Genomic DNA, 15,027 nt, shown 5'->3' on the forward strand with positions numbered 1-15,027 from the left:
CCACAGTTTGTTATTTCCTTATTGTGAAGTATAACATGTATGCAAAAAGGTGATAACTTTCAAAGTACAATTTAATAAGTGGTTATGTAGGAAATTTCCAAAAATGTTATAGGTTACAGTACCCTAGTTTTAGTTATTTCCTTATTGTGAAATATGATTTATATACAATAAGGTAATAACCGAGAGGCAGGCAAGAAGGTGGATTGGTGAGCTGTATGTTTTAGTTAGTCCTCCAGGGAAGTAGGTAGAAAGCCAGGAACTGCGTGGACTGGACACCGCAGAGCATTCTGACTTTGGGCATACTTCATACAACACTCATGAACACGTCAAACTGCTGAGATCAGCGAAATCTGTAAGTTTTTGTGCCCAGGGGACCCGCGCCCCTCCCTGCCAGGCTCAGTCCCGTGGGAGGAGGGGCCATCAGCGCTGGGAAGGAGAAGGGAGAACTGCAGTGGCATCTCTTATCGGAAACTCATTCTACTGATCCAAACTCCAACCATAGATAGACTGAGACCAGACACCAGAGAATCTGAGAGCAGCCAGCCCAGCAGAGAGGAGACAGGCATAGCAAAAAACAGCAAGAAAAACTCAAAACTAAAAGCGGAGGCTTTTTGGAGTTCTCGTGAACATAGAAAGGGGAAGGGCAGAGCTCAGGCCCTGAGGCTCATTTGCAAATCCCAAAGGAAAACTGATCTCTCCACCCCCTGGATCTTTCCTTAATGGCCCTAATTGCTTTGTCTCTTAGCATTTCAATAACCCATTAGATCTGCCAGGAGGCCCTTTTTTTTTCTTTATTTCTTTATTTCTTTTTTTCTTTTTTTTTTTTTTTTTTTTTTTTTTTACCTTTTTTTCTTTTTCTGAAACAATTACTCTAAGAAGCCCAATACAGAAAACCTCAAAGACTTGCAATTTGGGCATGTCAAGACAAGAGCAGAACTAAGAGAGCTCTGAGACAAAAGGCAATAATCCAGTGGCTGAGAAAATTCATTGAACACCACAACTTCCCAAGCAAAGGGGGGCGTCCGCTCACAGCCATCATCCTGGTGGACAGGAAACACTCCTGCCCGTCACCGGCCCCATAGCCCAGAACTGCAACAGACAACCGAGTGTGATGGAAATGCTTCCAATAACACACATACACCACAAAACTGGGCGTGGACATTAGCCTTCCCTGCACCCTCAGCTGGTTGTCCCAGACTTGGGAAGGTGGAGCAGTGGGAATTAACAAGCCCCATTCAGCCATCATTTCAGCAGACTGGGAGCCTTCCTACACAGACCAGCAGCTCAGAACCACCCTGGGGGGACAGCACTTACCTGTGACATAGCACAGTCATCCCTCAACAGAGGACCAGGGGGTGCAAGGCCTGGAAGAGGGACCCACTCACAAGTCTCAGGGGCCACACGCCAATACCAAGGACTTGTGGGTCAGTGGCAGAGACAAACTGTGGTAGGACTGAACTGAAGGATTAGACTATTGCAGCAGATTTAAAACTCCAGGAACACCAGGGAGATTTGATTGTTAAAGCCGCCCCTCTCCCTGACTGCCCAGACACATGCCCCTTATACAGGGCAGGCAACACCAACTACACACGCAAGCTTGGTACACCAATTGGACCCCACAAAACTTACTCCCCCACTCACCACAGAGGCAAAGCAGGGGAGAACTGGCTTGAGGGGAATAGGTGGCTCGTGGATGCCACCTGCTGCTTAGTCAGAGAAAGTGTACTACATGAAGCTGTAGATCTCACAAATTAGAGATAAGGATTTCAATTGGTCTACAAATCCTAAAAGAACCCTATCAAGTTCAGCAAATGCCAAGAGGCCAAAAACAACAGAAAATTTTAAAGCATATGAAAAAACCAGACGATATGGATAACCCAAGCCCAAGCACCCAAATCAAAACATCAGAAGAGATACAGTACATAGAGCAGCTAATCAAAGAACCAAAGATGAATGAGGAGACCATGGAACAGGATATAAAGGACATCAAGAAGACCCTAGAAGAACATAAAGAAGACATTGCAAGACTAAATAAAGGAATAGATGATCTTATGGAGATTGGAGAAACTGTTGACCAAATTGAAAAGATTCTGGATACTCATAGTACAAGACTAGAGGAAGTTGAACAATGAATCAGTGACCTGGAAGATGACAGAATGGAAAATGAAAGCACAAAAGAAAGAATCGGGAAAAAAATTGAAAAAATCGAAATGGACCTCAGGGATATGATAGATAATATAAAATTTCCAAATGTAAGACTCATTGGTGTTCCAGAAGGAGAAGAAAAGGGTAAAGGTCTAGGAAGAGTATTCAAAGAAATTGTTGGGGAAAACTTCCCAAATCTTCTAAACACCATAAATACACAAATCATAAATGCCCAGCGAACTCCTAATGGAATAAATCCAAATAAACACACTCTGAGACATATTCTGATCATACTGTCAAATACAGAAGAGAAGGAGCAAGTTCTGAAAGCAGCAAGAGAAAAGCAATTCACCACATACAAAGGAAACAGCATAAGACTAAGTAGTGACTACTCAGCGGCCACCATGTAGGCGAGAAGGCAGTGGCACGACATATTTAAAATTCTGAGTGAGAAAAATTTCCAACTAAGAATACTTTATCCAGCAAAGCTCTCCTTCAAATTTGAGGGAGAGCTTAAATTTTTCACAGACAAACAAATCCTGAGAGAATTTGATACCAAGAGACCTGCCCTACTGGAGATACTAAAGGGAGCCCTATAGACAGAGAAACAAAGAAAGGGGAGAGAGACATGCAGAAAGGTTCAGTACTAAAGAGATCTGGTATGGGCACATTAAAGGATATTAATAGAGAGACGGAAAAATATATACGACAAACATAAACCAAAGGATAAGATGGCTGATTCAAGAAATGCCTTCACGGTTATAACGTTGAATGTAAATGGATTAAACTCACCAATTAAAAGATATAGATTTGCAGAATGGATAAAAAAAAATGAACCATCAATACGCTGCATACAAGAGATTCATCTTAGACACAGGGACACAAAGAAATTGAAAGTGAAAGGATGGAAAAAAATATTTCATGCAAGCTACAGCCAAAAGAAAGCAGGCATAGCAATATTAATCTCAGATAAAAAATACTTTAAATGCAAGGATGTTTTGAGAGACAAAGAAGGTCAGGGGTGTTTTGAGAGACAAAGAAGGTCACTACATACTAATAAAAGGGGCAATTCAACAAGAAGAAATAACAATCATTAATGTTTATGCACCCAATCAAGGTGCCACAAAATACGTGAGAGAAACACTGGCAAAACTAAAGGAAGCAATTGATGTTTCCACAGTAATTGTGGGAGACTTCAGCACATCACTCTCTCCTATAGATAGATCAACCAGACAGAAGACCAATAAGGAAATTGAAAACCTAAAAAATCTGATAAAAAGGTAATAACTTTCAAACTATAATTCAACAAATAGCTATATACCAAATTTCAAAGAATGTTATGGGTTACAGTTCCACCACAGTTCTTTCATTCTAGCTATTCTAATAACCTAACAACTAAGGAAAAGAAAATTATATAGAAATTCAGTATTCATAATCCTTTGTTAAATTCTATTTTGTCTGTTGCTACACCTTCCTCTAGTTTACTCACTTTCCCGATCTTCAGGGATGTGTAGGCAGTGACCACCCTAATTTGTTCATGTTTCAAAGGGGTGTCAACATTATGGGAAAAGGGGACACAACTGCTTGATATTCTTGAAGAGTCTGTTGCCTCTGGGTTTTGAAACTTAGCTGGCAGAAGAGCTCTCTGGAAGATTTAAGTTTCTGAAGAATAAACTTAGTGAGTGAAACTTTTATAGAGTCTCAAATAGGGACCCAGGTATTCTTTAGGGTTTTCGGGACTGCTGTTGAGTTGGGCTTATACTGTGGCCATTTGGGATATCTAGCTGGAGTCTGCATAGGAATAACCTCCAGGACAGCCTCTCGACCCTTATTTGAAATTTGTTAGTCACCGAAACTTGTATTTTTTTTGCCTTTCTTTTCACCCTTGTGGTCCACAAAGCATTCTCAATCCCTCGATGCCAGGGTCAGGCTCATTTTTGGAATCTGTGTCCCATGTTGCCAGGGAGACTCATTCACCTGTAGGGTCCTGTCCCATGTTGGGGAGAGGGTGATGCATTTATTTTCAGAGTTTGGCTTAGAGAGAGAAAGTCCACATTTGAACAACAAAAGAGGTTCTCTGGAGGTGACTCCTAGGCATAATTATAGGTGGGCTTAGCCTCCCCTTTACAACCATAACTTCACAAGAGCAAGCCTCAAGATCAAGGGCTTGACTTATAAAGTAGGGGGTTCCTGATTTCACATAGCATATTTTCTGTCTACAATAATCAATCAATATCTCACATTATCATCACTTAGTGGTATAATCCTCATCACTGTCCATTTTAAACAATTCCCATGACCCTAAACACCCCATAGCTCTTTTCAGCCCTTAATTATTTCTCCCTAGTATTTGTGTGGTACTAGTAAGGTATTCCTGTTAATTATAGTCCCTAGTATGAAATAGGTAGATTTTTCCCATATACCACTCTGTTGTTAACTCTCTGGACCCATGTCATGTCTTAGAAGTATATGCAAGCACCTGTCTGTATTTGTAGTGCTGATCTGTAGGATACATGCCTTTAAACAGCCCCTTTCAATGTTGTTCTCCTTCAATGCAGCTCTGATACTTATAAATCCTGTTAAGAAACAATCATTACCCCTATCCATTCCCATCCCTTTAAATTCACCATCATTAACACATTTGAACATATTAGGTTATCATTCCCCCTTCTCTAGCTTCTGTATATCTCTAGGTCCCCAATATTCTACTTTATAAAGTTGGTTTTACATTGTTCAGGGTATTCATGGTAGAGGTAACATACAATATTTCTCCCTTTGTGCCTGACTTATTTCATTCTGCATTATATCTTCAAGGTTCATCCATATTGCCTTATGTTTCAGGACCTCGTTCCTTTTTACTGCTGCATAGTGTTCCGTCATACATGTATACCATATTTTATCCACTTATCTGTTGAAGGACACTTGCATTGTTTCCATCTCTTGGCAGTTGTGAAAAATGCTTCTGTGAACATCGGTGTACAAATGTTTGCTCGTGTCAACTGCTGTCAGTTCTGTGTATATACCAAGAAGTGGAATTGCCAGATCATAGGGTAATTTGATATCTGGTTTTCTGAGAAACTGCCAAACTGTACCATTATACCACCCCCCGGCAATGAATAAGAATTCCAGTTTCTCTATATCCTCTCCAGTATTTGTTGTTTCCTGTTTGTTTAATGGCAGCCATTCTTATTGGTGTGAGATGATATCTCATTGTAGTTTTGATTTGCATTTACCTAATAACTAGTGAAGATGAACATTTTTTCATGTGTTTTTTAGCCCTTTGTATTTCCTCTTCAGAAAAATGCTTTTTCGTATCTTTTGCCCATTTTGTAATTTGGCTATTTTTGCTATTATTGTTAAGTTGTAGGATTTCTTTATATATGTGGGATATCAGTCTCATCAAAAATATGGTTTCCAAATAAATACTCCCATTGAGTTGGTTGCCTCTTCAGCTTTTTGACAAAGTCTTTTGAGGCACAGAAGTTTTTGATTTTGAGAAGTGCCTGTTTATCTATATTTTCCTTTTATTGCTTGTGCTTTAGGTGTAAGGTCTAAGAAGCTACCTCCTGTTGCTAGGTCTTAAAGATGTTTCCCTATATTGTCTTCCAGGAGTTTTATTATGCTGTCTTCTTTATTGTGGTTTTTGATCCACTTTGAGTTAATTTTTGTATAGGGCGTGAGGTAGGGGTCTTCTTTCATTCTTTTGGATATGGATATCCAGTTCTCACTCCTCCATTTGTTGAAGAGACTGTTCTGTCCCAGTTCAGTGGATTTGGGGGCCTTATCAAAAATCAGTTGACCACAGATCTGGGTGTCTATTTCTGAACTCTCAGTTCAATTCCATTGATCAATATGTCTGTCTTTGTGCCAATACCATGCTGTTTTGACCACTGTGGCTTTATAGTAGGCTTCAAAGTTTGGAAGTGTAAGCCCTCCAACTTTGTTCTTCATTTTTAGAATGTTTTTGGCAATTTGAGGCCCCTTTCCCTTCCAAATAAATTTGGTAATTAGTTTTTCCAAGTCTGAAAAGTAGGTTGTTGGAATTTTGTTTGGAATTGTGTTGAACTTGTGGATCAATTGGAGTAGAATTGACATCTTAATGACATTTAGCCTTCCTATCCATCAACACAGAATATCTTTCCACCTCTTTAGGTCCCCTTTGATTTCTTTTAGTTAACAATTTGTAATTTTTTGTGTAGAGGTCTTTTACGTCCTTCGTTGAATTTATTCCTAGGTACTTGATTTTTAGTTGCTATTGTGAATGGAAAATTTTTTTTTGATTGCCTCTTCAATTAATTAATTACTAGTATATAGGAACATTCCTGACTTAAGTACATTAATCTTTGTATCCTGTCACTCTGCTGAATTTATTAGCTCAAGTAGCTTTGTCATTGATTTCTCAGGATTTTTCAAATACAAGATCATATGATCTGCAAATAATAGTTTTACTTCTTCTTTTCCAATTTGGATAACTTTTATTTCTTTGTCTTGGTGAATTGTTCTGGCTAGAACTTCTAGTAGAGTGTTGAATAATAGAGGTGACAGTGGGCATCCTTGTCTCATTCCTGATTTTAGGGGGAAAGCCAGTCTGTCACCATTGGGTACCATGCTGGCTGTGGGTTTTTCATATATACCCTTTATCATATTGAGGAAAGTTCATTCAATTCCTACCTTTTGAAGTGTTTTTATAAAGAAGGATGTTGAATTTTGTCAAATATTGGTTCAGCATCTATTGAGATGATCATTTGATTTTTCCTTTTCGGTTTGTTAATGTGTTGTATTACATTGACTGATTGTCTTATAAACCACCCTTGCAATGTCAGGAATGAACCCCACTTGGTCATGGTGTATAATTCTTTTAATGTTGCTTTGGATTTGATTTGCAATGTTTTGTTGAAAATTTTTGCTTCTATATTCATTAGGGAGATTGTCCTATAGTTTTCCTTTTTTGTAGTATCTTTATCTGGTTTTGGTATTAGAGTGATTTTAGCTTCATAAAATGAGTTAGGTAGTGTTCCTTTTTCTTCAGTGTTTTGAAGGAGTTTGAGCAGGAATGGTGACAGTTCTTTTTGGAAGGTTTAGTAAAATTCCCCTGTGAAGCCTTCTGGTCCTGGCTTTTATTTGTAGATAGATTTTTGATGACTGATTGGATCTCTTTGCTTGTGATTGGTTTGTTGAGGTCTTCTTTTTTCTTCTTGAGTCAGTCTGGGTTGTTCATGTATTTCCAGGAAGTTGTCCATTTCCTGTAAATTGTCTAGCTTGTTGGCATACAGTTGTTCATAGTATCCTCTTATGACTTTTTTTTATTTCTTCAGGATCCATGGTAATTATCCTGTTCTACTTCTGTTCATTTGGATCTTCTCTCTTTTTGACTTTGTCAGTCTAGCTAAGGGTTTTTCAATCTTGTTGATCTTTTTCAAGAACCAACTTTTGCTTTTCTTTATTCTCTCTCTTGATTTTTTGTCTACAGCTCATTTATTTCTGCTTTAATCTTTATTATTTCTTTTCTTCTGCTTTAGGGTTAGTTTGCTGATCATTCTCTAGGCTCATCAGTTGTTCAATTAGATCTTTGGTTTTAGCTCTTTCTTGCTTTTTGATGTATGAATTTAGAGCTATAAATTTCCCTCTCAGCACCATCTTTGATGAATCCCATAAGTTTTGATATGTTGCGTTCTCATTTTCATTTGTTTCTAGATATTTAACTATTTCTCCTGACTCACTAGTTGTTTAGGAGTGTGTTGTTTAATTTCCAGATATTTGTGAGAAATTTTGTTCTTTGGTGGTTGTTGATTTCTAGTTGCATTCCATTATGGTCAGAGAATGTGCTTTGAATCATTTCAGTCTTTTTAAACTTATTAAGACTCATTTTGTGCCCAGCATATGATCTGTCCCAGAGAATGTTCTATGCGTGCTAGAGAAGAATGTATATCCTGGTACTCTGGGATGTAATGATCTATATATGTCTGTTATGTCTAGTTCATTTATCATATTGTTTAGGTTCTTAGTATCCTTATTAGTCCTCTGTCTAGTTTTTCTATCTACAGAAGAGAGTTGTGTATGGATGTCAGCCACTATTATTATAGGAATGTCTATTTCTCCCATCAGCCAATGTTTGTCTTATGTACTTGGAGCTCCTTGACTGGGTGCATAAACATTTATGATTATTATTTCTTCTTGGTGAATTGTCCCTTTTATTAACATATAGCGTCCTTCTTTGTCTCTTACGACTTCTTTGCATTTGAAGTCTATTTTGTGTGATATTAGTATAGCTACCCCTGCTTTCTTTTGGTTGCAGCTTGCATAGAATATTTTTTTCCATCCTTTCACTTTCAGTCTCTTTGTGTTGCAGAGTCTAAGATGAGTCTCTTGCAAACGGCATATTGATGGGTCATACTTTCTAATCCATTCTACCAGTCTGTATCTTTTAATTGGAGAGTTTAATCCACTCACATTAAAAGTTATTACTGTGAAGGGACTTCTTGAACCACTCATCTTATCCTTTCATTTTTAGTTGTCAGATCTATTTTTTCCTTCTCCCTCTCTCTTTTTTCCTTTAAGTTACCCTTTCTAATACTCTTCAGTTCTGTGCCCTTCTCCAGACCTCTCTCTCCTTTGTTTTTTTCTTAGCCAGTGGAACTCCCTTTAGTATTAATTGCAGGGCAGGTTTCTTGTTAACAAATTCTCTCCGCATTTGTTTGTGAAAATTTTAAACTCTCCCTCAATTTTTGAAGGAGAGTTTCTCTGAGTAAAGAATTCTTGGCTGGCAGTTTTTCTCTTTCAGAATCTTAAATATGTCCTACCACTACCTTCTTGCCTCCACGGTGCCCACTGATAGTCAGTGTGTAGTCTTGTGTTGTTTCCCTTGTATGTAGTGAATCACTTCTCTCTTGCTGCTTTAAGAACTTTCTCTTTCTCTTCAGCATTTGACAATCTGATCAGTATATGTCTCATAGTGGGTTTATTTGGATTTATTCTATTTGGAGTTCTTTGGGCATCTTTGATTTGTATATTTATGTCATTTAGCAGGGTTGGGACATTTTCCCCAGCTACGTCTTCAGACACTCTCCCTAGCCCTTTACTCTTATCTTCTCCTTCTGGGTCACCAGTGCTTCTTATATTTGTGCACTTCATGTTGTCCATCATTTTCCTGAGATCCATCTCAAATTTTTCTTTTTTTTTTTCACCTTTTGTTCCATTGTGTGTTCTCAGTCAGTTGTCCTATCCTATAGTTCATCTATACTTTCTTCTGTCACTTCAAATCTGTTGTTGTGTGTCTGGTATATTTTTAATTTGATCAACAGTATCTTTTCTTTCCATAAGGTCTATTTTTTCATTTACTCTTTCAAATTCTTCTTTATGCTCTTCTAGAGTCTTCTTGATGTCCTTTATGTGTTTAGCCATCTCATTGAAGTTGTATTGGAGGTTTGTATGTACTTCTTTAATTAATTGCTCCAAATTTTGTGTCTATTCCAGGTTTTTAATTTGTTTATTTGTCTTGGCCGTATCTTCTTGGTTCTTCAGGTGCTTTATGATTTTCTGTTGACTTTGGGGCATTTGCTTATCTTGGTAAGATTATTTTGGGAACTACAAGATTATTTGAGCATTTATATATAATTTGGCAGAGCTACAACCTGCTGGAATGCATTTTCCCTGCTCTATCAGCAGGTGGCTCTCCTGATTCCCCTCTTACACTCAAGCCAGCTTTCCCCCAACTTTACCTGTTCCTTGGGGCAGTGTCCAAACTGGGTGGGAATCCAATCAGTGTACCAGTTCTCTGTGTGCAGTGGGGTCTGTCTGCCCTGGAGGTTTGATGTGAGCCCTGTGCAGTTCAGCAGGGAATCTGACAAAGGGCAACTTCCAGCTCACAAGTGCCCTGCTCCCTGTCTCCCATGTGCCCGCAAGCCTCTGAGGTGTGGGAGGGGCTCTTGGTTCTTCTGTGTGGCACCCTCTCCTATCCCCGCTTCTTGCTATGCACCCTCTAGACTTCCGCAGTGGGAGAGTAAATGCCTTCAATACTCATCTGCTGTCCCCTGGGTTCCCTCCTGGGAGCTCCAGGTCATGTGGCTGTGGTGGATTATCTCCCCAGTTAATTGTTAAGGTGAGTGTACCAGAATGGAGAGCTGCTGCTCACTGCCTTGCCTGGTGGCTGTCTAGCCACTGCTGGCCCAGGAGGTGGTCCTGGTCAAACAAATTCACCCCATCCCTCAAGGCACAATCTCTCCACTGCTCATATCCCAAAACCTTGGTCCCAGCCATTCTCCATCTCTTCTCGAATGGTCACCGCCCTGCTGGGTCCATAGAATAGGTTTTTATTGCAAATAAATCTGACTTTTTTGGAAAACATCTATCTCTGAAACTTTTATTTATTGTAGTTAAAAGAAAAATGAGGTTACTAACTGCTTTCACTTATATTCTTTTTTTTATTTGTATTCTAGTAACATATATGCAACTTAAAATTTCCCCTTTTAACCACATTCAAATATTTATGTCAGTGTTGTTAGTTACATTCACAATGTTATCTTACCATTGTTATCTCCATTTTGCAGATAAAGAAAGTTCTCTGAAAGGTTAAATGATTTTCTTAAAATCACACATAGTAAATGGAAGAGCCACTTGGGAACTGTGCACCTGTGGACTTGTTAAATCTTCCAAAGTGATTTTTCCATGTTAAGAGTTAAGTATTATATTGCTTTTCATTTGATATTTCTAGTGGTAATCTTTAATATTATAATGATGTATTATTAAAATTATGATACAAGCTTTTTTTCACATTCCAGATTGGCAATTTTTTTTTTCTGTTTATATATAATCATGTGTATGCTATGATAAGATAGGCCCCTTCACTTAATTTAGCCATTCGTAACAAAGATCCTAAATATTCTGGGTATATAAAAGAGTGAAAAATACATCAAGTGTTAGCAGTCTTGGTATGGGATTATAGTTGATTTTAATTTTATCTTTTATACTCTATTTCCTACTCTGAATTTTCTTTACCTGAGCATATCATTTTTTAATTAGGAATTAATTCAATAATCAGAATGCCTCCATTGTTGTGTTCATAATAAGCACAAATTTCAATGTTTCATACCATTAAATCTCTGAAACTTAGTTTTTAGAGCTTCCTGATAGGCAGTAGTATGTATTGAACATTCCATCAGATCTAACCTGGATTCTGGTCTAATATATAACCGTGCTGGCTTCAGCAAATTACTTAACTTCTTTATGTTCTGCTTCCACATTTTTAAATTGAGATTATATCTACTTTGTGGGTTCACTGTGAGAATTGGATAGGATACTGAATGTAAGGACATCAAATAATTTTTAAAACATATTTAAATCAAATAAAAACTTAAAAACTTTCCATTGCCAAATAAATAGCTTTATAATGCAATCCTTTCGTATTGATGAAGATAAAAGGAATAAAAATATGTCTTTTGCAAAATTATCATGTGTAAGTGCAAATACATTTAATAACAACTTTACTTGAATTTGTTCATATGCTACAACCATGAATTCTTTATTTTGGTTTGATTTTAAGATTATTGTTAAAGAAATACAAACATTAAGGCTTACTGATTTTTTTCATAAAAAAGACTATACTGTAAAAATTGTTAGTTATTGAAAAATAGAGCTGTAAATTTTTGTAACTTAATAGAAGTAAAATTTTTGAAGAAACCAGATTTAAACTTACTACCCAAGGACAGTCTTTAAGTTTCAATTGTCTTGATATTTTTATCATTGTGTAGCTATGAAAAATTTTTTTCTGTGTTGTTTTTTATAATGAATTTAAGCCCTTTTATGAATATATATATTTTTTCATGCTTTTAAAAAGGTTTGCATGAATGCTAATGATATACCAAGTCTCAATATGGGGCAGTGACTTTGTGTTATTTCAGCTTTCATGTCTCTAGTTTTTTTTTTTTTTTTTTTTACTTTAGTTTTCATTGCAGAAATTATTTCCATATTAAAATTCCAAAAATGTTTGTTATTGCCATCCCTGCCACCTTCTTCCTATCCAGCTACTTCTACCCCCAAGATTTGCCTAGAAATTTATTAACTGTTTATTGTCCTAAAGCAGATTATCAATATAACAGTTTATCATCTTTGGGAATTATACTAACACATTTTACTGAATGAACATAAGAGACTTAAATAATTAATTAATTAATTATAATAAATAATTAATTACTGCAGTTCTCACCCTGCAGTTATATTCACCTGATGAATTACTCAGTTTTCTGTACTTTCCTAATTTATTTACTTTCACTTTTTTTCTCCTTAGAGAAGCCCTTTGAAACATGTTTAACCAAATCTCAATTGATAGGAAGGGTTTGCATGGAGGACTTTTACTTTGAGCAAGGAATGTGTGGCTTGTAACACTTAATGAAAAATAGTCGAGAAAACTGGGTAATTTCCTAGCTGTTTTCAAAGTGTGTATTTCTGACACTTTGGGATTCTCCCCACCATTAGCAGTGATTTCCAGGAATTTTTTGTAGGAAAGTTACATAATTGTTATTGAAGACAAATCTCTTCTTGAAATCGACATGCTATGAGAATTTTAACATTCAGAGCCAGCAGGAATTCTTATTGCTTGTCTAGTTCAACCTCCACATTTTATAAAAGAAAACTGAGGGCTAGAGGTTTTCAAACAGTGTAATTCAAAATTAGGATAAAAATCCTGGTCTCTTGATTCTGCCCCATTATTCTCTGTGGTCTAGCAAAACAAAATTGAGAGGTTATATTTTTCCCATACAAAATTATTCTGGACCTTTGTCCGGCGCTGCCCCGCTCGGTCCCCGGTTCCCGGCCGGCGAGGGGAAACAGGGAAGGAGAGAGAGAGATGCAGACTGCGCGAACTAACCTGGTCATGAATCACGACTCGAACCACACGGCAGTTGTGAAAGCAAGCCCTTTACTACAGCTAGATGAACATTCTGTGTTACTGGTTCCCACACGGGGCACGGCGCCTCGTGGGAGAGCAGCCTCGATGTGGCCGTCAGGCACGGCTCCTTGTGGGCTGTCTCACCCTACCCCGTCCGGGTAAGACCTTTTATACACAATTAACAACCAATAAGCTTCTAGGCTAGTATCGCGTATACAGGATTTCGATTGGTAGGAGCGGGTGGCGGATACATGCGTCACTATGCGGAAACAGGATGCAGGCGCCATCTTGGCTCACTCGATGGGCGGGGGGTAACTCTAGAGCAGGCTGCAGCGCATACGCTAGGCCCGATTCGGGAGGCGGCTTTCCACATCTCCCCCTTTCTTATTTATTTTTGACCCAGTGTCTCCAGTGATGAGCGTGCTCCCGTGAACCCAAATGGTTCACAACCTCTTTGGTGCTTTGGGGAGTCTGGACTAGGCCTCAGCCATCCAGCGGCGGAGCCTCTAGCACCAACCAGAATGCTCACGTCATATGGAGACCGGAGAGTCCGTAAGCTGGAAGCAACGTGACTCTCCCTGCAGTGCTTTGCCTGGCAACTGGGGAACAACGACGGGGGCAGGAACAGCAGTAACCAGAGTCGGGGGTGTCACTAGGTGTCTCTGTGCAATGGCTAGGGTCCAGTCTGGCCACAACTAGGACTCTGCCCTAGAGACCCACCTGAGACAAAATTATGACTACTGGTGTCGCCTTTTACACCCGAGAAACAGCCATGCGATTCGCTACAAATTTTGCTCCAAAGCGCCCCACCTGAGGTGACCAGGAAGGGGTATGGTTAATAAATCGGTCACTATCGGGGGTAACAGAGGTGGGAGTCATAGCCATCATAGTGGTAACACGCAATTGCTGCTGCGCTTGAAACAGGCGTTCTAGCAAACATTTAACAACGACTAATCCCACCAATAATCCCACTGCAATGAGGATCCAATTAGTTAAATTGGGCCAAGAGAACCAGGAAGAAACACTGTTCTGTAGAACCTCGCCTAACCCAGAGAGATCGACTTTAACGGGTTTTAACTTGATCCCCCCAATTGTGTCTAAACTAGATTCCACCTGTTGGGAGAGATTAACAAATTCAGGAAAATATGACCTTTTCAGCCAATCAGAGACTCTGGAAATGCTTCCGGTCACGTTGGCCCTGACAGGAGTGACACAGAGTTTAACCGTAAGCCACCGGGTGTCACATGTTTGCTGAAGCACTCTCCAGAGTCCATCTGTTTCCAGTCCAAGTTCATCTATCTCCGCTTGGAGTTTCTGAATGGCCTGGAAATTTAAGTTCAGCATCTGATTGTGGCGGCGTAGCACGTCTCGGGTAAGGTTGACCAAGCCATTTACCGTTTCCATCGTTATGGCGAGCTGCCGATCTGTCCATGCTTGTAGCACAGCCTGCCCGATCGTTGGGACAAACAAAGAGGAAGCTACACTGGCAGCATTCGATAGCCATTCTTTTATGCCTCTTGGACGCCTAGACTTAGAGAAGGGGATATTGTTAAGTGAAACAACTTGAGAAACAGGGCCAACCCAGTCGGTTGCCTTGACGGGGAGCCAGACATAACTTGGGCGATACACTAGGATAGCGGGGCGGCGAGGCATCCGGGTCTTTGGAACGGTTGCAGACTGTAGGAGCAAACCCCGGAAGGAAAAGGCACCTTTGAGTCTCCTTTTTACTCAAGATCCCTTCACAAGACTGGCGGCTCTCCCCTGTAACGTTAAGAAATTCAAGCAAGACTCCCTTACTTAACTCGCCATTACCAGTTTCACAAGTAGCATTCGCCGCAACTGTGGTGTTGACAACCTTGACAGAGAGGTTAGCAAAAGAGAGGATCAGTGTGTCATTGGTGAGGGGGAAGGACTCGTTGAAGCTTGTGGAGGAAATATAGTTAAAAAGGCAGATTAGAAGGATTGCTATAGGAGAACAAAGAACAGAGTTACCGATCCTC

The sequence above is a fragment of the Choloepus didactylus genome, chromosome 2 (genome assembly GCF_015220235.1).
Source record: "Choloepus didactylus isolate mChoDid1 chromosome 2, mChoDid1.pri, whole genome shotgun sequence".
Classification (NCBI taxonomy): Eukaryota; Metazoa; Chordata; class Mammalia; order Pilosa; family Megalonychidae; genus Choloepus; species Choloepus didactylus.